We start from the raw sequence: 21,984 nt of genomic DNA, 5'->3' as shown, positions 1-21,984 counted from the left end.
CACCTCTACAATCAAAAGCACTACTATATACTCCAAATCCAATGCTAGTATCAGATTTGGAGCCATCAGTATAAAAGTCAATTCCTTATGTTTTTCAACATGCTCCATAAAAGAGACCCGGATATGCGCATCAAAGGACAAGAGATCTTATGTGTAAGTGAAGCTTGATTTTTTAGGAGATTTTGGGTGCGACTCAAAATATCTAAAATATCTTACAATGCTTACTGTCTGATAGGCTAAAGAGTTAGGAAATATTTGCAACCTAAACCAATACTGAACAATAGAGGCTTGGGATAGGCGAGGTTCTAAAGGCTTCTGTGGCTAATCTCATACCAGCATGATATATAGAATCAACTCTTTAACTGGTTTGAGGTGGCTGAGGAGTATGTTTCCCTCCCATAGCTAAATTTAAAATGGTTTTGCAGTATGCCACCCCATGAGGCATGTGACAAAACATTTAAAGGATTCAGGCCCTCAAGACATTTTACTTTTAAGGCTTTCAAGAGAGGAATCTATGGCAGCCTGCAGTCAAATATTAATCTTAAAAATCAAGCTTCACTTACACATGAGATCTGTTGTCCTTTGATGCGCATATCCGGGTCTGGATTTACTCCCCAAATATGTCAGAAATGTAAAACAAAATGTATTCGAAAACATGAATGCATTCATATCAGGCCAGTCTGTAATTTTGTCAATTGAGATTTGTAGTTTTCTGTCAACCATTGCCATTCTAGCTCCAGTAAATGTAATAGACATCATCTACAAATAGTGTTGAGAGAATATCTTGGGGATTGACAGAAGATATCCCATTAACGGCTAATGCGAATAGGGTTACACTCAGCACACTACCCTGAGGAACTCCTTCCTGGCATTTCTCCTCTGACCGACTTTCACCTGCTCTAACTTGAAAAAATCTTTGTGGAATAAATGCTTGAATGAACAATGGCAGTTCTCCTCTTAACCCCAAATTATGAATAGTTTTGAGTATACCATATCTCCATGCAATATCATGCCTTATCAAAGTGAAAAAAAAGCCCCTTGTATAGTTTAGAGGCTAAAATTTCTCAAAGAGCGGATTCCAGTTGTACCAACACATCAGGTGTCTCGTGCATTTTTATAAAAACACACTGAATATGTGATAAAATACTTTTCTTTTCAGGTAACACATCATTCTTGCTTAGACCATCTTCTCCATGATCTTACATAAGCAAGATGTCAATGCAATTGGTTGATAGTTCGCTGCTAAAAACTTATCCTTCCCAGGTTTTAAAAATGCTAAAATAAAGGCTAGTTCCCAAATACTTGGATAACTATGATCATGCCATATTCTGTTAATAATGCCTAAAATGAATAACGTAGTATTAAGATGTGCATCTTTAATCATTGCATATGGAACTCCACCGGGTCCAATGGGCTGTATCATTACAATAGCAAGTGCGTAATCAAATTCTCTCTCAGTAGTAAAAGGAGCATTATATGATTCTTCCTTTCCCATTGCAAAATTTAAAATTTTCTGTTCTTCATTGCTCCTATACTGGTGACTAGGAGCTGCTTCACACTTGCATGATACATTAGAGGGTGAGGAGGGATAGGGGCAGAATGGGACTGGGAGAAAACGATGCAAGGAATAGAAATAGATGGAGAAAGTTGACTTGAGCAGCCGAACCTGTTATACAATAGACTAATAAGGTCGAAAGAAGAAGAAAAACAAGATATTAATCAATCTTAATGACAAGCTGAGCCTCCCACAAGCAGTGGCTTCATCGAGGGGTGGGGGGAGGGGTCGCTATTGGAGCTGAGCCCCGCAAAATTAAAGACCCAGTCCCCCCAAAAAACACTGACCCAACACATCTCATGAAAACCTCAGATGTTAGCAATTTAGCATCTATATCAAATATCCAAGGAAAGTCATAGACCGCAGTCAGGGGATAATTCAGTAAGAAGTATTTCTTTAGTAAATACATAGGCAGCTAAGCTAACTGAATGATCTAGAAATTTCATTAAAACCAGTGAAGAGTACTTCAACAACATTTTAAAACTTCCATGCATTAACAGATGCTTATTTATGTAATCAGTTACATGTACTGCAATCTCAGACTCAGCCATGAGACCTGATGATAGACCCACACCACTAAGACTAAAAATGTATTAATAAGTACAGTTTGGTTCTCAGAAAAGGTCTTTTCAATGTGATTGGTATGGTAGGTATGGGTGCCTTTAATACTCCGTGACTGGTGACAGAGTTTACTGTTTTGTATGCAGACTCGTTGATGCTAATGTAGGGCACAGAGAAATGGCATTTACCAACGAAGGTTTCAGTTTCTGGAAGAAGATGCATGAAAAGGCATTAAAGCATGAAAAAGGCACGTACCATATTATTGCCATCGAAAAATGGCTCAATTTCAAAATTTCACAGACCGATGGTGGTTTTTATAAACAACTTGGTAGCCAACATAAACAGCAGGTTCTTCACAATAGAGAATATGTTAAGACACTTGAACATTTATATTACAATTGATAAAACAAACATAGCATTCAGGGGGCATAATGAAAGCGAAAGTTCATGAAATAAGGGTGCCTTTCTGAAAATTTTGACTTGATAAGCAAAGTCCAAGGGATTTTGTGACCTGAAAGAAAGATTCCATTAAATGCAAATTATACATCAGAGTTAAGTCAGAATAATCTTCTCAAAGTTTTAGCCAGTTGTGTGCTTGATGTCATAGCCAAAACAGCAAAATCATCACCCTTCTTTGCAGTAATATCTCATGAGACTAGAGATGTTAGAATTATCAAAGAGCTCTGTGTCTGCATTAGGAATGTCATAGATGAAACAATAAATGAGAGGTTCATAGGATTCATTTCTTTGAAACTCCGTAATCTTGGCCTGAATATTAATAAACTAATATCACAGTGCTACGATACAGTATCTACAATGACTGGCAAAATCAGTGGTGCCCAGGCAAAAATCCTAGAATCTGTGAAGAATCCCTGCTTTTATGTACCATATTCTTCATACAGATTACAGTTAGTCATAACTCACACAGCTGGCTGCCTGCCAGAAATAGCAGAATTCTTCAACTTGATTTCAGTTCTGATTAACTTCCATAGTGGTTCAACCTTGCGCCATGATATATTCATAGACCTCCAGAAAGACAAAAAATTGTCAGTTCTGGAACTTCCTAAAGTGTGTCAACTCATATTGCCCTTAGGTCAATATCACATCACTATAAAATTTTGATGGATACTCTAGAAGATTTTTTTTAACAATGGAAGATCCGATGAAAAAGGCCTAGCTAATGGATCCCTACAAACTTTAAATATGTTTGAGACATTCTTTATGTTGATTACCGTTTCTGAAGTATTCAATATTACAACCGCACTATCAAAGACATGGCGGATGAGAATATGGAACTTACTGCAGCACTTAGCATGGCACAGAAACACTTGAAATTATTCGTGACAAAAGAATAACAGACTACCATAATTTGGCAAATATCAATTGGTTTTGCTACTGAGAGAAACATAATTTCAAATTTCTGCCAGCCTTCAAGGAAAAGGAAACAATATTCACGTCTGTTGGAATCTTATGTCATCGAAAACACAGGCCAACGAGACACTTTTGAAAGGGTTGAGAATCCAAAGGCCTACTGTAAAAGGGCTCTTTATATCCCTATTTTTGGCAAAGTACTCAGTGAATTTAAACAAAGATTTGATGAACCAAAATGTATCCTCCTTGGTGTAGCTGCTTGCTACCCATCATCTCTAAATTTCTGAAATAAAAATGACTTGCAACACCTTGGTGACCAGTACTCAATCTAAAGGGAAAGTCTCCTTGCAGAACTACTTATTGCTCAGAGAACACGACAGGATGATGCGAAAGTTATTTCTGATGCTTTGCATAAACTGAAACCAATGAAGGAAGGTTTCCCCACTGTTGTATATGACTTTTGTTTAACTTTACTCATAATCAACTTCATTTTCTGTTATTGTAGTGACTCGTTTTTTCATAATCCCTTATAACAAATACAAAACAAACCGAAGTCCTGCAGTCATCCTTACAGAGGATAATTGAAATAAAGAAGCCTGAAAATATTTCCCCAGACTTTGGAATTTAATGCATTTGGCTTTAGCTTTCCCTGTCAGTAATGCCAAATGTGATCAATCTTTTTCTGTCTTGAAATTAGTCAAAATTTACCCCAGGGCATCAATGGATCAGGAACGATTGACCAGTCTAGGCACAATTTCTATTGAGAAAACTGTAGTGGATTCCGTTAATCTTGATAGGGTAGTGGATAGGTTTGCAGCTCTCCTAAAATCTTTACAGTCAAACTCAGGGGAATCCACCACAAGGCGTTTATCTCTAATTTAATCAAATTTGATGCAATATACTTCATGTAATCAAAGTGATTTATTATTATATTTTTATTTCTTTTATGTGAGAGAAATACTTCCGTGTTATTTTATCAATTTAAACAGTTTTGTTCTTGTGTAAGAATATGTGAAAGTATATGTGTAAAGAATAGTTTCATCATAGTATCTCCTGTAATATACTGATATATAAATATATGTAATACACATGAAAAATTTAATTTTTTCCACCCCTGCTCATCTACCGAGTTACCATCTAATGGTCACATCAAATATATGAAGTTGGTAGGGCTCCAGCCCCTCAAAATTTGTCCTCTAGTCACGGTACTGCCCACAAGATTGATGATAATACATCAACTCACCGAATACATCCCTACTCCCGATCAAGACAACCTGCTGCGACTTAGACTTAATTGACACTTCATATTGAAAATAAATAGACATAAATAGGAATCCTCATTGACACAATCAAGCAACTGGATAAGTGCACCGTCAGGACCACCGTCAAACAGCATTCCTTCATAATCGCCGAAGCTCATACTGAACTAGGAGAATACAGGAAGAGCAATACAAGCTTACACCTCAGGACTTTATTATAGAAAATAAGGACTTCACCATCAGAAGATCTGAAAATACAACTGCTTTCATCCTTATTGAAGCTGATGAATACCACAAAAATACTCAATAAAATCTTGCAGGTCGGCTCTAAATTTCTTAGGCTAACAAGGAACCCAGCAGAAGAAATAAAGAAAGAAGTTAACAAGATCATTGAAACAATGAATGCCCTGCAGGTTGCCACCCACCCGTGTGCTATAGCCAGGGACTATAGCTTTAAGGTACAGTTAAAATCAAAAGAACGCAGACATTCGGGGGGAAATCTTTCGTCAGATGTCTCTAGTGTTCCCATGACAAAACAGACAAGGTGTTGCTCTTCTTACTACTACTATGAAATGGGCGGAGCCCTCTCCAACCTTAGCGAATCAAAGACAGCAAAGGGGTGTTTTTGCTAGTGAAAGCATTAAAATTTTACAAATCGAGTTGCCATATTTCATTCTGTTTCATCATTTGACTTTTCGAATATCCACTGCAAATACTGAATACACACACACATATATGTATATATATATATATATATATATATATATATATATATATATATATATATATATATATATATATATATATATATATATATATATATATATATATATATATCATGAATTCGTAAAATCATGTAGAAATTATTGAAGTATCGCAGCTAAATAATTCCTTCCGTTAATAGCTACATTTGATTATTTCAACATTAGTCTTGTTCAAGTCACCTATGAAAGAAAAAAGTACTTTCAAATATGGTTCGATGTAAAATGATAATAAAAAAAACACCATACATGTTTTATACCGGCCTAAATGACATTGAGAGAGAGAGAGAGAGAGAGAGAGAGAGAGAGAGAGAGAGAGAGAGAGAGAGAGAGAGAGAGAGAGAGAGAGAGAGATTCGACCTGAACATCGGTTTTAATATATTTGTAGTACGTTGGTCAAAATTCACCCGTAACTTTTTGAGTTAGGTTGGTGACAAACAAATAGAAAGAGGTGAAAACATGACCTCCTTGGCGGAGGTAATAATAATAATAATAATAATAATAATAATAATAATAATAATAATGATAATAATAATAATAATAATAATAATAATAATAATAATAATAATAATAATTGGACCAAAACGTAAAATTTTGAGAGATCGGTCGAGGTGAGTAACCTATTGGCCCGCGCACTGAGCCCTTTTATAATTTGGAATTGCAAGATATTTCTTTGGATTTATGAAACATAATCTATTCTTCTTACCTTCAAAATTCCTGGAATTTATCCATTTATCCAAACCTACCGAAATCTTGTAATCCTTCCAGAAACCACATTATTACTTCCATTCTTGCCTGTTTGTCTTTCAACCCAACTCTTGGTCAGATAAAGATTCACTTAACGAACATCGTGTCTCGAGAGAATGGAACTTATAATGTTTCTCAAGATGATATCTATTTTGAAATTGAGTTTTATGTAAGTGGGGGATATAAACTTGACGCTGAGAGGGAGAAGGGGTGAGAGAGGGAGAGAATAGTGAGAGTCAAAGAAGATTGGGGAGCCAAGATGTTCATTCCATACCAGTTATGTTACAGATGAACTCTTTATGATTAGTTGGCAGCTTGACTTTGCGTTGTCCATTTTAGTGTTAAAATTACAAACTTCATTTCTAACTAAGTTGATATTATCTAGTTACCGATAATCTGTAGCGCTACGCCTTTATAGTGCGATTTGTGAAATGACAGGGGGAAAAAAAAAAGAATAAAGTCACGCTATTTTTAAGGAACAAGACACCAAGGATTTCAATAGATTAAACAGAATTATATTTGAATAAGAACTAATTTTGGCCCAGAGTTCGTAAACAAATGGACAAAAGCTATCTAGAATATGGTACCAATGGGGCAAGGGGTGGGTGCTCTTTAAAGAACTCAATTTCAAGGTTGTAAGCAATGTTTTTCTCCCTTTTTAGCTTAGCATTTTCAGTTCGTATTGTGTCATTTCTTTTTTTGCGGACAGCTTACTGGAAGATGTAAATGAGAATGAAGCGGCTGGACAATTTATACAGAGCTAGAGACAGAACCAGGTGGAGGCAATTGACAGCCCACGTCGAGGACATGACGCCTAGATAGATTACCCTGGTTATTTCTGATCGCCTTTCTATCAATAGTGATTTTTTAAATATCGGTTTCTCTGGAATTTACCTTTCTTTGGTTTGATTTTGGGTGATATTAGCCTACTGATTTCTCTGATGTACAGTATATGTCCAGAGGGAGACCAGAAGCAACTTGAGGTTATTTCATGTTGGCTATAGGATGAAACCAATATTTTTTTTTTTTAATTGAGAAACAGGCAGTCTCCCATCTAATATCGTTGAAAGAATTAAATTTTGAGAAAGTTTTTTTTTATTTTATATTTTTTTATTTTTGGAGACCTGTTATTTCTAAGGAAGTTATTTTAAGCACTTAAGGTTGGCAGTACTTTGAAAATTGTTCACATGTTTGTACTTCAGAAACTGACTTTTATCCTAAACTCATGGAGAAAAACGACGCTTATTAAACTCCATGTTCATAATGTTGATATAAGTATCTGACACCATTGTTCAATTGACTCAGTGTGCATGGTGTTTAGAATATTTAATAATCCTTTTAGGCCGGGTGCCAGGACCACCCCAGGATATTTTCTGATAACTTTATAACTCACATTTCCTGATAAACTTTTTATCCCACATTTCCTGCTAACCTATGTCTTGGGTTATGTCAAGAACATAGCGACCACTCTAAACTCGGGGCCGTTCTCATATAGGGGACCAAAACCCCTTGTTACACACTATGCTCAACTCTGCCTCACATAAATCTACATTTAGCCTTTATATGGGCGGTCAAACATATTCAGACTTTCAAGAAATTTTGCAGGGACTATTGCAATATATCAAGAAACATATGTAAAAAGCAAACATTTCAATAATATAATATGTATTTCTAAAGTAATACAAAATATACACAGACAAACCGAAAAAAAAAAATTTTGATTTCAATATATTTCTCTTTGCAAACAAAGTCCTCTCAGGAAAAAATAACTAATCTGTAATTACATATTGCATTATAAATACGTCCTTGTTACATACGCTTTTTTTTTAGCCAAATTTTTCGTTATATCGAGATACCAAAACTTTTCTATCCGTTTCAAACTGATAAATCCAAATAAGCAAGTGATGATTTTTTCTCCTGACAAATTCCAAACTTATTGTAAAAGATAAAGTGCTTTTAATTTTTTTTTTAGAAAATTTAAAGGTATTTGTTCAAATGTAGTTCGAAGTTGAGATTACGGTAATTAATTTTCGTACTTATTTGTTCATTTGTTTATTTACTTGTTTATCTAGAAAGTTGCCGACGAGAGTGTTTTTGAATTGGTCGCCGCACATTGTTAAGCATAAAAACAAATGCTTGAATGTATGTGACCAAGTCGCCAAAAAAAAAAAAAAAAAAAAAAAAAAATGTTAAATAGTGATATTTGGTAAATACTGTATATTTTGTAAAGGTGACATGGTAAAGGAAATCTGGTAATATATATAGCTCGCAGAAGTTCCACTCAGGTGCCTATAAAAGCACTGAAGAAAAGGAAATTTAACTAAATGATGAAGATTTACTATGCAAAATAAGAGGACTAAATCTTTTTGCAAGGGAGACCTACTTTCATGAGTGCCGACCCACGCAGTTTTTAGTGAAACGAATACCTCAGCAGTGTTACACCATCACAGAAACTGAGGAAACATCGGGCAAGAAAAGATGTATAGAGAAAGCATATTCGCATCTACGATTTTATAAAAGAAAAAGAAGTTATTCACAAAGACCGGGTTCTAAAACTTTGTCATTTAGAAATGTGTATAATGAGAATCTATGCAACAATAACAATAATGAACAAGCTTGTGAAATAACTAGTCAATCTCAGGTTGAAGATTGAACACTGTTCTGACCTGAAAGATAACATCGACTTCTGATCATCCCCATATAAAGATACACTGATATTTAGTAAATCTTTGGAATCACTGAAATCAATTGTTCTTTCTGCTTATGGTTTGTGAGATGATGATTGGATCAAAGAAGTTAGTCTTAAGCTTTACACTAGATTACTCAATGCCTTCAAAGAACCCAAGCGGACCAAATCTAGTGACGTTCCTTATCATCTATAGGAAATTCCTGCTTATGTTCTACAAGTCCTAGGCTTTTTCTCTTGAATTGGAAACTGTCCTGGCATATACATGGTTGAAAGTGTTTCAGTAATCAGTAATAGTGATGTGGCTAAGGATCAACCTGAAGGAACAGTGTTCATGACGACTGAGACAACTTTCATCAGCTGGTGTCTGATGTTTATGGAACTGGAACAGTTCACAGCACAGTTGGTATCTACATGGACAAATTTGGATTCTGTAAAGATGATGGCCTGAAATTAGTCCCTCGTATGACTGAAACCATTCCTGAGAAGATTCAAAAGTCCAGTTTAAGAGTTTCCACCATACCGGAGAAAACGACCTGAAGAACTATCCTCATAGAGCCCTCAAACTGTGCTGAAAATTACAGCATCAAGATTCTGATTTTTTTTTCTTCTAGATTATTGCTTACCATATGCTGAGGGTCAATTTATTCTTGCTATATCGGGATCTGTGTCTAGTAGACTACTGACAATACTCCAAACTGTACCACAACTTTGTATATATATATATATATATATATATATATATATATATATATATATATATATATATATATATATATATATATATATGTATATATCTATCTATCTATCTATCTATCTATCTATCTATATATATATATATATATATATATATATATATATATATATATATATATATATATATATATATATATGCATGTTTATTATATATGTGTATATATATATATATATATATATATATATATATATATATATATATATATATATATATATATATATAAATATGTGTATACATAAACATATATATATATATGTATAAATAAAAATGTTTATATATATATAAGTTTATATATATAAACATATATATATATATATATATATATATATATATATATATATATATATATATATATATATATATATATATATATATATATATATATATATATTGTCACCTCTGTGATGGAATATCTCAGGTCTTAGGAGAATTCAACATACCTTAAATTATCTTATTACTTAACCCACAAACCATTATTACTTAAATGGTGACAAAGGAAACACTGCTCACGTATTTATATATATTATATTACCAATTAATCCACAATAACAAAAACAAGTGATCAAAACACCGACATTAATTAAATATTAACACTTTAGTTACAGCTTACGGTACTAAATAGCAAAATAAGATATAAATATCACAACTGTCACTGTTTGTAGTGGGAAGTATACTCCTACTTCATCCCAAAAATCAAGACCCAAAGAAAGGTGTGAAAATACCAAAGCAAGGAGCATAGAGTGGAAATAGATTACGCGGTCAAGAGATGGCGCTGAAGCAAAAGAGATAATACACAAATAGAGAAAAGGTACATAGTTGAAAATAAAATTATACCATATATTTATGTACAAAGAGAGAGAGTGGCAATTCGTCATAGTCCCCCCGGCTAAGATGGGCCCACTATAATGGGACTAGATGGTTGTGGTGTTGAAGGTGGTGGAAGCCGCGACAGTGTGTCCGCGATGAGATTGTTGGTACCTCCGATTGACTGAAGTTGTAGATTGAAGGCCAACAATATATATGACCAACGAAGCAACTTGTTGTTTCGCAGGCGAGAGCGTTCGAGGAAGACGAGTGGTCGATGGTCGGTATATACTACTACTCTGTGGTGTCCTTCCAAATAGGGTTGGAAGTGTAGCAGCGAAGCGACGATGGCATAAAGCTCCTTCTCGACAGTGGCCCACCTGGTTTGAGCTCCTTTGAAGAAGCGAGAGTGGTAGGCGATACCGACCATCGACCACTCGTCTTCCTCGAACGCTCTCGCCTCCGAAACAACAAGTTGCTTCGTTGGTCATATATATTGTCGGCCTTCAATCTACAACTTCAGTCAATCGGAGGTACCAACAATCTCATCGCGGACACACTGTCGCGGCTTCCACCACCTTCAACACCACAACCATCTAGTCCCACTATAGTGGGCCCATCTTAGCCGGGGGGACTATGACGAATTGCCACTCTCTCTCTTTGTACATAAATATATGGTATAATTTTATTTTCAACTATGTACCTTTTCTCTATTTGTGTATTATCTCTTTTGCTTCAGCGCCATCTCTTGACCGCGTAATCTATTTCCACTCTATGCTCCTTGCTTTGGTATTTTCACACCTTTCCTTGGGTCTTGATTTTTCCTGTTCCCTTTCTTGTTCCGCAAGTCTTCTTTCTTGTTCCACTTCAAGAACTTTTAACTGAAGTTTCAGTTTTTCCACTTCAGGATCGACATTAGCAATGGAACCTGTAAGGGTTCTTAGTTCTTCTACATCTTCATTGTCCTCTGTTATGACGTTTTTATTCAGCAAGAACTGAAGGATGTCATCAATGATACGTGTTTTGTCATAAGTTATATCTGTAGGGATTTGGCATTTAATCGCAACCGTGAGAAGTTCCTGTTTTTTAGCCAAACGCAAGGTTAACAATTCCTCTCTAGGATTAGCTAAGAATTTCTCTAGATCGAAAGGCATGATTGTTATTAAGGTAAGAAAGTTTAATATTTAAATCCTGAACCTGCTGATTAAGTTACGGTACACAAAATACAGAATTACCGAATTGTAGCACAAACCAATTACTTAATAAAGTAGTTAATAATGAGATACTTCAATTATCGTGTACGAGTTTACGTCCGTTTTAACACAAAACATAGTGCAGGCGAGACTAATAACTGCAACACGAGCGTTCAAAATGAAGTGATGGGCCAGGATGGCTTAAGTTTATCTAATGATCATTAAGTGATTAGACTGATAACAAAAGCGCGATACCCATAAAGGATTTGATGGGCGAGGATGGCTTTTACGTTGATGTCCAAGAATAAAATGAGGTTGGACGGATAACGAAAGCACGATACCCAGAATTAACAAAAGGGATTTCGAAAAATCCGAAGGGACAAGTAGGCTAACGAATGACGCCCGAGGTAACACAAAACTAGCATATTTCGGACTATTTGTAGCGAGAGTAACCCTTATTTGCGGCTCGTAATACGGGGCGGGCAAAAAGAAACAAAGAAGGCTGTAGAACCCAGCGGACTAACGATTGTTGACAGCTATTCCTTCATATTACCGATGCCTGAGCGAGCGAGTGAGGAGTATACTTCCACTATAACAGAAAGTTAACAATGAACGATTGAGGATTAAGAGCAGTGTTACAAAATCTTACGGTTCGTATTTCACTGGTTCCGTGCGCGTTTGTAAACCACTAAACCATTTGATTCACTTTTTACGATTCACGATCCCGGACAAGGCCCCCATTTTGTCACCTCTGTGATGGAATATCTCAGGTCTTAGGAGAATTCAACATACCTTAAATTATCTTATTACTTAACCCACGAACCATTATTACTTAAATGGTGACAAAGGAAACACTGCTCACGTATTTATATATATTATATTACCAATTAATCCACAATAACAAAAACAAGTGATCAAAACACCGACATTAATTAAATATTAACACTTTAGTTACAGCTTACGGTACTAAATAGCAAAATAAGATATAAATATCACAACTGTCACTGTTTGTAGTGGGAAGTATACTCCTACTTCATCCCAAAAATCAAGACCCAAAGAAAGGTGTGAAAATACCAAAGCAAGGAGCATAGAGTGGAAATAGATTACGCGGTCAAGAGATGGCGCTGAAGCAAAAGAGATAATACACAAATAGAGAAAAGGTACATAGTTGAAAATAAAATTATACCATATATTTATGTACAAAGAGAGAGAGTGGCAATTCGTCATAATGTATATATATATATATATATATATATATATATATATATATATATATATATATATATATATATATATATATATACATATATATATATATATATATATATATATATATATATATATATATATATATATATGCATGTGTGTGTGATAATTTTGCATATTTAGACATGTTCTTCATACTCAAATAAGCCATATATTTCTTAGACATTAATGTCTGGATTTTGTTAACGACCTCGAGATCAGAGCCCCAGGCGAAATCACACAAAGAGAGCAACTGGTCCAGAAAACTTGTATGAACATTGACATACCACTTGGTCAAGTGGTATGTCAATGTTCATACAAGTTTCCTGGACCAGAGTTCGATTCCCGGCCAGTCAAGAGCTGTTGTCTTTGTGTGATTTCACCTGGGGATCTGAACCCGAGGTCATTAACAGGATCCAGATATTAATGTATCAAAAATATAAGGCTTATTTGAGTACACACACACACACACACACACACACACATATATATATATATATATATATATATATATATATATATATATATATATATATATATTTATATATATATGTATATATATATATATATATATATATATATATATATATATATATATATATATATATATATATATATATATATATTTGTACATATATGTATATATATAATTACAGTATATTTTAGATTTTTTAACAGGGAACCCCGCCGTGCCAGCCGGAAAGGGGGAGCCCCGCAGTGCCAGCAGGAACAGTAGAGCCCTGCTCTGCCAGCGAGAAGGGGGAAGCCCCGCCCTGCCAGCGAGAAGAGGAGACTCCGCCCTGCTTGCTGGAAGAGTGGAGCCCGCCCTGCCAGTGGAAACAGGGGAGCCTCGCCCTGCCAGCGGCAAGGGGGAGCCCCGCTCTGCCAGCAGGAAGTGGGGAGACCTGCCCTGCTGGTGGGAAGAGGGGAGCCCTGCCCTTCCAGCGGGAAGTGGTAGTCCCGCCCTTCCAGTAGAAGAGGGAAAGCACCAGTTCGGTGCTTCCCCTCTTCTACTGGAAGGGCGGGACTACCCCCTTAGTGGGAAGGGGGGAGCCCCGCCCTGCCAGCAGGAAGGGGGAGTCCCGCCCTGCTAGCAAGAAGGGGGAGTCCTGCCCTACCAGCGGGAAACGGGGAGCCCTACCCTGCCAGCGGGAAGGGGGGAGCCCTGCCCTGCCAGCAGGAAGGGGTGAGCCCCGCCCTGCCAGCGGGAAAGGGGGAGCCCTGCCCTTCCAGCGGGAAGAGGGAGCCCCACCCTGCCAGCGGGAAGGGGGAAGCCCCACCCTGCCTGCTGGAAGGGGGAGCCCTGCTCTGCCAGCATGAAGGGGAGAGCCTCGCCCTTACAGCGGGAAGGAGGGAGCCCCACCCTACCAGCGGGAAGGGGGAGCCCCGCCCTGCCAGCGGGAAGGGGGAAGCCTCGCTCTGCCATTGGGAAGGGGGAACCCCGCTCTGCTAGCAGGGAAGGGGGAGCCCCGCCCTGCCAGCAGGAAGGGGAGAGCCCTGCCCTGCCAGCAGGAAGAGGGGAGCCCCGTCCTGTCAGCGGGAAGGGGGGAGCCCCGCTCTACCAGCAGGAAGGGGGTAGGCCCTCCGGTCTAGCGGGAAGCAGGCATCCCCGCCAAGTCAACAATATAGAGTTCCTGTATCTAGCTTATTTAAAAAAAACATGAAGGCATTTTGGAAATCCCTTGCAGGCTCCAAAATCCGAAATAGTCTTCAAAACTCCCCCAACTCCTGGTTCGACTCCAATTTGTCTTTCGTCATCAATAGGAAAGTTGAATGCTTTTCCGTCAGAGCTCCAAAAGATTCTTAGTCTCTCTGTCAGGAGAAATATGGTATACCGGTGCATTCCCAAATCGGCTTCAATTGTCATTCGTCTAAAGCAAAAATGTTAGAAAAGGTAAAAAGATTGTTTTGATTGTTTTATTGACCAACCCAAATTTGCAAGCTTTTATCATTGACTCACCCAGGCTATTAAAAAGGAAACAAGATTTGGGTTTTGCAGAAAATGCTTTGGTAAAATTTAAGAGAATTTTTGAGTGTGCGACTTTGAAAGAAAACCAAAATACCTCGTCATAAAGATATCAACGACAAGTGGAATCAGGAAGGCAGTCATGAAAAGCAAAACAAGAATCTCTAAGACTAATAACTGATTCATTTGAAAGGATTCGGACAGAAAATACAGGACGAAGGAGACAGGAAGGAGAACGGGAGAGAAGGAATAAAGAATCCAAAAAGGAGAACTAGTTATTATTTGTTAATCAGTTTACGATAGGGCGGATTTCAAAGGAGAAAGTAAAGTCTCTAATGTTGAAGATCCAAAAATAAATATTGTGCAGAATAAGGCAGAATCTGCACAGAAGTAGAGAATATTGAAGGACCAGAGAAAGATCTAAAATTGTTCTATCTGAAGTAATTTTTTTTCTCTCTAAAAAACGACGGACTTTTAAGGAGAGGCCCTCCAAGTGGACGTGTTCCTTTTGGAAATCCCTAACTGGCTCCAAATCCAAAATAGTCTTCAAAATTCTGCCAACTCGTTGTTCGACTTCAATATGTCTTTCGTCATTAATAGGAAAGTTGAATGCTTTCCTGTCAGAGCCTCCAAAACATTCTTAGTCTCTCTGTTAGGAGAAATATGGAATACTGGTGCATTACCAAATCGGCTTCAAATTGTCCTTCGTCTTGAGCAGGAATGTTAGAAAAGGTAAAAAGATTGTTTTAATTGTTTTATTGATCAACCCAAATTTGCAAGATTTTATCACCGACTTGCTTCTGAGGCCATTAAAAAGGAAACAAGATTTGGGTGATGCAGAAAATGCTTTGGTGAAAGTTTAGAGAATAATTAAGTCTGCGACTTTGGAAGAAAACCAAAATACATCGTCAAAAAAGAATCAACGACAAGTGGAATCTGGAAGGCAGTTATGAAAAGCTAAACACGAATCTTGAAGACTAGTAACTGATTTATTTGAAAGGATTCGGACAGAAAATACAGGAAGAAGAGGGAGACAGGAAGGAGAACGGGAGAGAAGAAATTAGGAATCCGAAAAGGAAAACTAGTTATTATTTGTTGATCACTTTACGAATGTGCAAATTTGAAATGAGAAAGTAAAATCCATAATGTTAAAGATCCCAAATTAAAGATTGTGCAGAATAAGGCGGAAACTGCACAGAAGTAGAGAATATTGAAGGATCAGATAAAGCTAAAGTTGTTCATTCTGAAGTAATTTTTTTCCCTCTAAAAGGAAGAACTTATAAGGAGAGACATTCCAATTGGACGTCTTCCTATTAGCACGCTCTTATAAGAAAAATAGTTATCTAGGACCAACGAAGGAACGGGCTTAGGATCAGAGATTTTTTGGGTTACGGCGCCCCGGATTTGAATTTCGGGCTCCAGCTTCGGTCGCCATTTTGTGTCAGCCTCATTATCATCTGTCTGTCGTCAGTGTTTGTGTCATCCAACACAAGTAACACCTTTTAAAAGACACAACCAATGCTCCGTTCCCCTTATGGACTGCCAACGCAAGGGCCCGTGGTCCGCCTAGTATATAGGCGGGTCAATCTAAATCATTATCATCAGGAAAGGCAATTTGAGACATGATACCTCTTACGATCGTTATAAAAAGGATATTTTAATTGCAAAGGGATCAATGGTTCAATTGGGTTCCGTCGTCATGAAACACCTTCAAGATGTTCGTCAAAAGAAATTCGACCAAGAAGCACAACGGCAGGAGGAGAGGAACTGGTCAAACGAAAGAGTTCGTTGCCCTTCATCAGGACCCCCAAAAGATTGATACGCAATCGGGACGTCAAAACGAAAGTTAGCTTACGGGAAGAGTAGGAACGGGGTACCTTCACACGCGCACACGTATATATATATATATATATATATATATATATATATATATATATATATATATATATATATATATATATATATATATATATATATATATATATATATATATATATGCATATATATATACATATATATATGTGTGTGTGTTTGCTGGGTATTATTTTCTTACCGATTACTATTTTGCTAATTTCTATGATAAATTAATTAATGGGGGGAATAAAACATTAAAAGGGATTTTGTATAATTACGTTTTGATATAACTGATATTAACAGACAGTATGTAGAGTATTGAGAAACTAGATCTTCCTCATTCATGTTTTTCTGAGGCCAAACTAACTAGTTTAGCATTAAGTCCTATGGAATTAAGACACTCTTCATGGATGTGTATGCTTATGGAGGTGTAGACCAAATGCTAATTTTCCTTCGATTTTTTATAAAGACCACTGATTTTCTAGCTCTTAAATTGTCTGCTATTTTCTTCAAGTTGTCAAAATATATATATATATATATATATATATATATATATATATATATATATATATATATATATATATATATATATATATATATATATATATATATATGTATATACATATGTATATATTTATATATGTACTGTATATATATATACATATATACATATATATATATATATATATATATATATATATATATATATATATATATATATATATATATATATATATATATATATATATATATATATATATATATATATATATATATATATGACCCATGTAGACGGATAATGAGACGTCGGAATATGGGTTTTCTTCATTTATTACTAAAGGTTCGTTCGTAAGTTCACTGAACACAACTACCCTCTCACATGAGAGATTCGTCAACTCAAGCGCCCAAAGGCAACTAAACTCCCTTCGCTACCAAAATTCAATCTTTGCAATAACAAGCTGAGACATACATTTTTTGTGGAATACTCATGAATATTGAGTTCATTTACCTTGTCGTACAAGGCACATCTACATACATGAATTAAGACATTACTTCCCCCCCCAACCTTCTCACTCCGGGAGGAGGTGCGCACTCGCCCTCACTATGATATATGTATGATATATGGAGGACACTCCGACCCTGAATAAGCATGGCATGTAGTAAACAGAAATGCAACATAAAATATATAGAAATCACCCCCCAAAAAATAATACATCCACAAAAAACAAATAAAAAATGAAATATTGCCTGAAAAAAATGTACACAATACAATATAAAAAATTCCACTCATTTCTTCTTAAGACCTCTGCAAGTAAAATACAGAATACCCAAAGTGAAAATAAAAATCATAACATCAGTTTTACACAACCTCATCAATAACCTTACTCTGGTTTCGGGCAATACTGGCTTTTTGGGCGGGACAGGGGTAGGAACAGATATTCCTTCATCCCTCGATTTTACTTGTCCGGGTTTACAGCACAATTTTGCAACACAACTCAGCACCACAGTTTCGCCATCCATTCAAATCACTACAACACTTTCAACCGTTGGCCACTAGCCGTTGTCCTTAATGAATCATTCATCTTCCCGCCCTTCTCTTATAACATTAAGTATATGGTATTCACATCTACACATTCTGTAACACTGCCTATCCTCAAAGCTGAACTTCAATCCCGCAGCCACTTGCCATTCGGGAACCGCCCCGGCCCAAGCAACCAGGAATCATATAAATACATGAATAATGCAGCATCCACCTGACGGATCTCAGCTGACCTATTTGACCTCTGATTGTTTTTAGGTTCACTCAGCAATGTTATACCCATTGCCACACTCAGCAAAACTACCACAATATTTTACGTATACATTATGCATCAAAATAAGAACACATTGTTATCATCAAGTTTATTTAAAACACGTCAAAAGAAGAAATGAGGTCTGTTCAAACAACAACAACAGTAAAGGGAAAAAAAAATTCAACTCATCAACTCCTGTAAGGAGGAACACTTTTGAAAACTACCTCTTCAGGCATCACATGTATGTGTGCCTGATGATGTTCAGACACTGCGCCATTAACAATGCTTCGTATCACAACTGTGTTAGATTTAACCATCCTTACTCGGTACGGACTCAAATATGTTGACTCTAGTTTGTGTTTCCCAGTTTGTAATCGTTTTAAATACACACGATCGCCCACAAATAAATTTACCGGTGCGGTTTTGAACCGACCATCATACTTTGAGCTGTGTTTTTCATTAGCTCTTTTCAAAAACCTTTCAGTGGTGTTCATTACTCTCCTCAATAGATTTAATAAATAGACAGGGTATTGCTCAGTTGAATAATTTGGCAATTGTTGCGAATTAATGAGTACCGTATATGGTAACACAGGATGCTGTCCATACACTAAAAAGAAAGGCGTGTCCCTGAGCGAAGCATTATATGCAATGTTCAAAGCTACCTCAGGTGTAGGAAGCATGGCGTGCCAATGAAGGGGGTCATCAGCCACTGAGTAACGCAAAATTCGCACTACTTCCCTATTATGCGATTCTACTAAGCCATTTGTTGAAGGCCTATATGCGGTCACTGAAAAGTATTCAATTTTCATCAAGTCCGTGACCGATTTCACCACCTTATTTATAAACTCGAGACCATTATCCCTTATCAAGATTTTTGGGCAACCAAACCTAGTAATGAAAGAGCACAGTGCCTGGGCTAATGAATTTGCAGATTTATCCAACATTGCATAAGTATGAGTGTACTGGGTAAATGCATCCACAAATACACATATATACTTATGTTGTGTTGAACCAATACGATATGGTCCTACCACATCCATATGCACTGAATAAAATTTAATAGAAATCACAGGCCACTTTCTGGCTTCTGGTACAGTGTTTTTATGTTCTTTGAAACAGTTACAAGCATGACAACCTTTTATATAATTCTCTATAGATTTTTTCATTCTTAATGAAAAGAAGGATTCACGTGTTCTCCTTAATGTTCTATCAATCCCTGAATGCCCTGCATATGGACTTGCATGTACAATGTGAATGGCTCGATTAATTAAAGAGTGAGGAAAACCTCCCCGTGCACAAAATTCCCCTCCTCTCTTCTCGTAAGCACAATATAAGATATCATCTTCAATAAAAAATTTCTCACGAGGCACATTCAGAAATGACGTATAACTCTCCGATTCCCCTTTAATCACTGCTCGCACTCTTTCCATCCATTCCTCTTTTTTTCTGTCCCTCTCAGACTTCTTTTATGTCCCAACCTCCCAAGTAAATCAAACCTGCATCATCAGGGCATACAATCTGGACACCCCTGGTCATGTCCTCGGTCACCCACATATATTCCCCATCGCCGTTCGTATCTCTCTCTCTCTCTCTCTCTCCCCCCCGTCTTCAGCATGCGCATCGGGAGAATTCCCATCCTGTTCTCTATTTTCTCTATTTTGATGGGGGTCTTCAATATTTTGGTTACGTTCTTCGTTCCTCTTTTGTGCCCTAGTTTTTACTCCTATTACTGCACCTCTAGAAAGAGCATCAGCTACCTTATTAGCTTTACCTACCATGTGGTGAAAACCCTTTATATTAAACTCTAACAATCTCTCAATCCATCTCGCTTGAGGAGAGGTCAAATCATTTTTATAATACAAATCACGTAAGGGGCGATGATCACTTTGCAACTCAATCGACTGACCTAATACAAAGGACCGATGCCTCTCTAGAACCCAAAGAATAGCCAAAGCCTCTCGATCGAATTTACTATAATTCTTTTCTGCCCCTTTTAATGCCCGGGAAGCAAAACAAATGGGTCGCTCTCTGCCTTTATCAACTCTGAGAAACTACGCCACCAATAGCTGCGCTACTCGCATCTGTTGTCACTAAAAACGGGCGATCAAATCCAGGATATGCGAGTAATTCGTTACTAGTTAAGGCAGATTTCAAATGGTTAAAGGCCCTTTCTTCTTCCCCTCCCCAATCTACTACTTTTTGTTTCTTTAAAGCATCTAAGGGTCTCGCTATCTCACCAAAACCTCTTATGAATTTTACAGTAATATCCAGCAAGGCCTAGGAACCCAGGTACTTCCTTAGAGTTACGTGGCCTGGGGAAATCTCTAATAGCTGCTACTTTACTGGGGTAGGGTTGGATACCTTTTGGGGTTATTATGTGACCTAAAAATTCGACCTGTTTACAGAAAAATTTGCACTTTGACAAATTTATTTTCATATCATTACGTCGCAATGCTTCTAAAACTTTACGAATGTTATTATTATGTTCTTCGGCCATTTTCCCTGTAATTATGATATGTAAGTAAGCAAGAACATTATGGCCAATTAAGGGCGACAAAACCGCCATCATTATTCTAGATTAATGACTTGGAGCATTTTTAACACCGAAAGGAAGAAAATTATACTGAAATAATTGATCGTTAGCTATAAATGCCATTTTACATTTACTGTCTTCCTGATTGGGTATTTGATAGTATCCAGATTTTAAATCGACAGTTGTAAAATATTTGCTATCACGTACTTTCACAAGTAATTCTTTGATCGAGGGCAATGGAAATGCATTATCCTTAGTGACTGCATTCAACTTCCTATAATTAACACACAATCTTACCGAGCCATCCTTTTTCCTAACCGCTACAATTGGAGAAGCCCAGGGAGATTCACTCTCCTCGATTATCCCTTGTTCCCTTAATTTATTAATTTCCCTTTCTATCTCTCCCTGGAAATGAATGGGTACCTTATAAGGCCTTGACCTGATTGGCTCCCCCTGCCCAGTTTCAATGCTAAAGGAAAATCAATCAATCCTCCAGGGTGGCTCATCTCCAAATGCAATTACATCGGAATAATTATTGACAATGTCACTAGCTACATGTTGATATTCTGACGGACATAATTTTCGTGCTTGTATAATCAAATTCTGAGTGCGTTCGTCTGTGCAGGCTGGAGTTGTGGCTCCCAACATCCCATTATAAGCAATTTCACATAACTCTAATTCACACACAGAATCACTTCCTAAAACAACTCTTTTATTTGACAAATTAACTATCGTTAATTTCTCTTTTATTTCTGTCAAGCCCTCTAATACCATATGGGCCCAATTGTCATGGGGTTTAACAACGACCTTGGTTCCTCCCCCAAGAGAGCGACACGGGGTCACTGATATGCTCGTAAGGGTCTGGGGAGACAACACTTCTCCTCTCTCAGGTACAGCTG

General features: G+C 36.9%; 1 protein-coding gene and 1 pseudogene across 1 annotated transcript in view; one reads left to right on the top strand and one right to left on the bottom strand.

Moving 5' to 3' along the window:
- The window catches only part of Uxs (UDP-xylose synthase), a 669,676-nt gene that overhangs the window by 499,179 nt on the left and 148,513 nt on the right, over positions 1–21,984 (bottom strand). The gene's annotated exons all lie outside the window — the stretch shown is intronic.
- LOC137615504 (zinc finger MYM-type protein 1-like) lies at positions 2,333–4,369 on the top strand (annotated as a pseudogene).

The sequence above is a fragment of the Palaemon carinicauda genome, chromosome 21 (genome assembly GCF_036898095.1).
Source record: "Palaemon carinicauda isolate YSFRI2023 chromosome 21, ASM3689809v2, whole genome shotgun sequence".
NCBI lineage: Eukaryota > Metazoa > Arthropoda > Malacostraca > Decapoda > Palaemonidae > Palaemon > Palaemon carinicauda.
The sequence above is the reverse complement of the archived record's forward strand: the minus strand, read 5'-3'. Positions and strand labels throughout refer to the sequence as shown.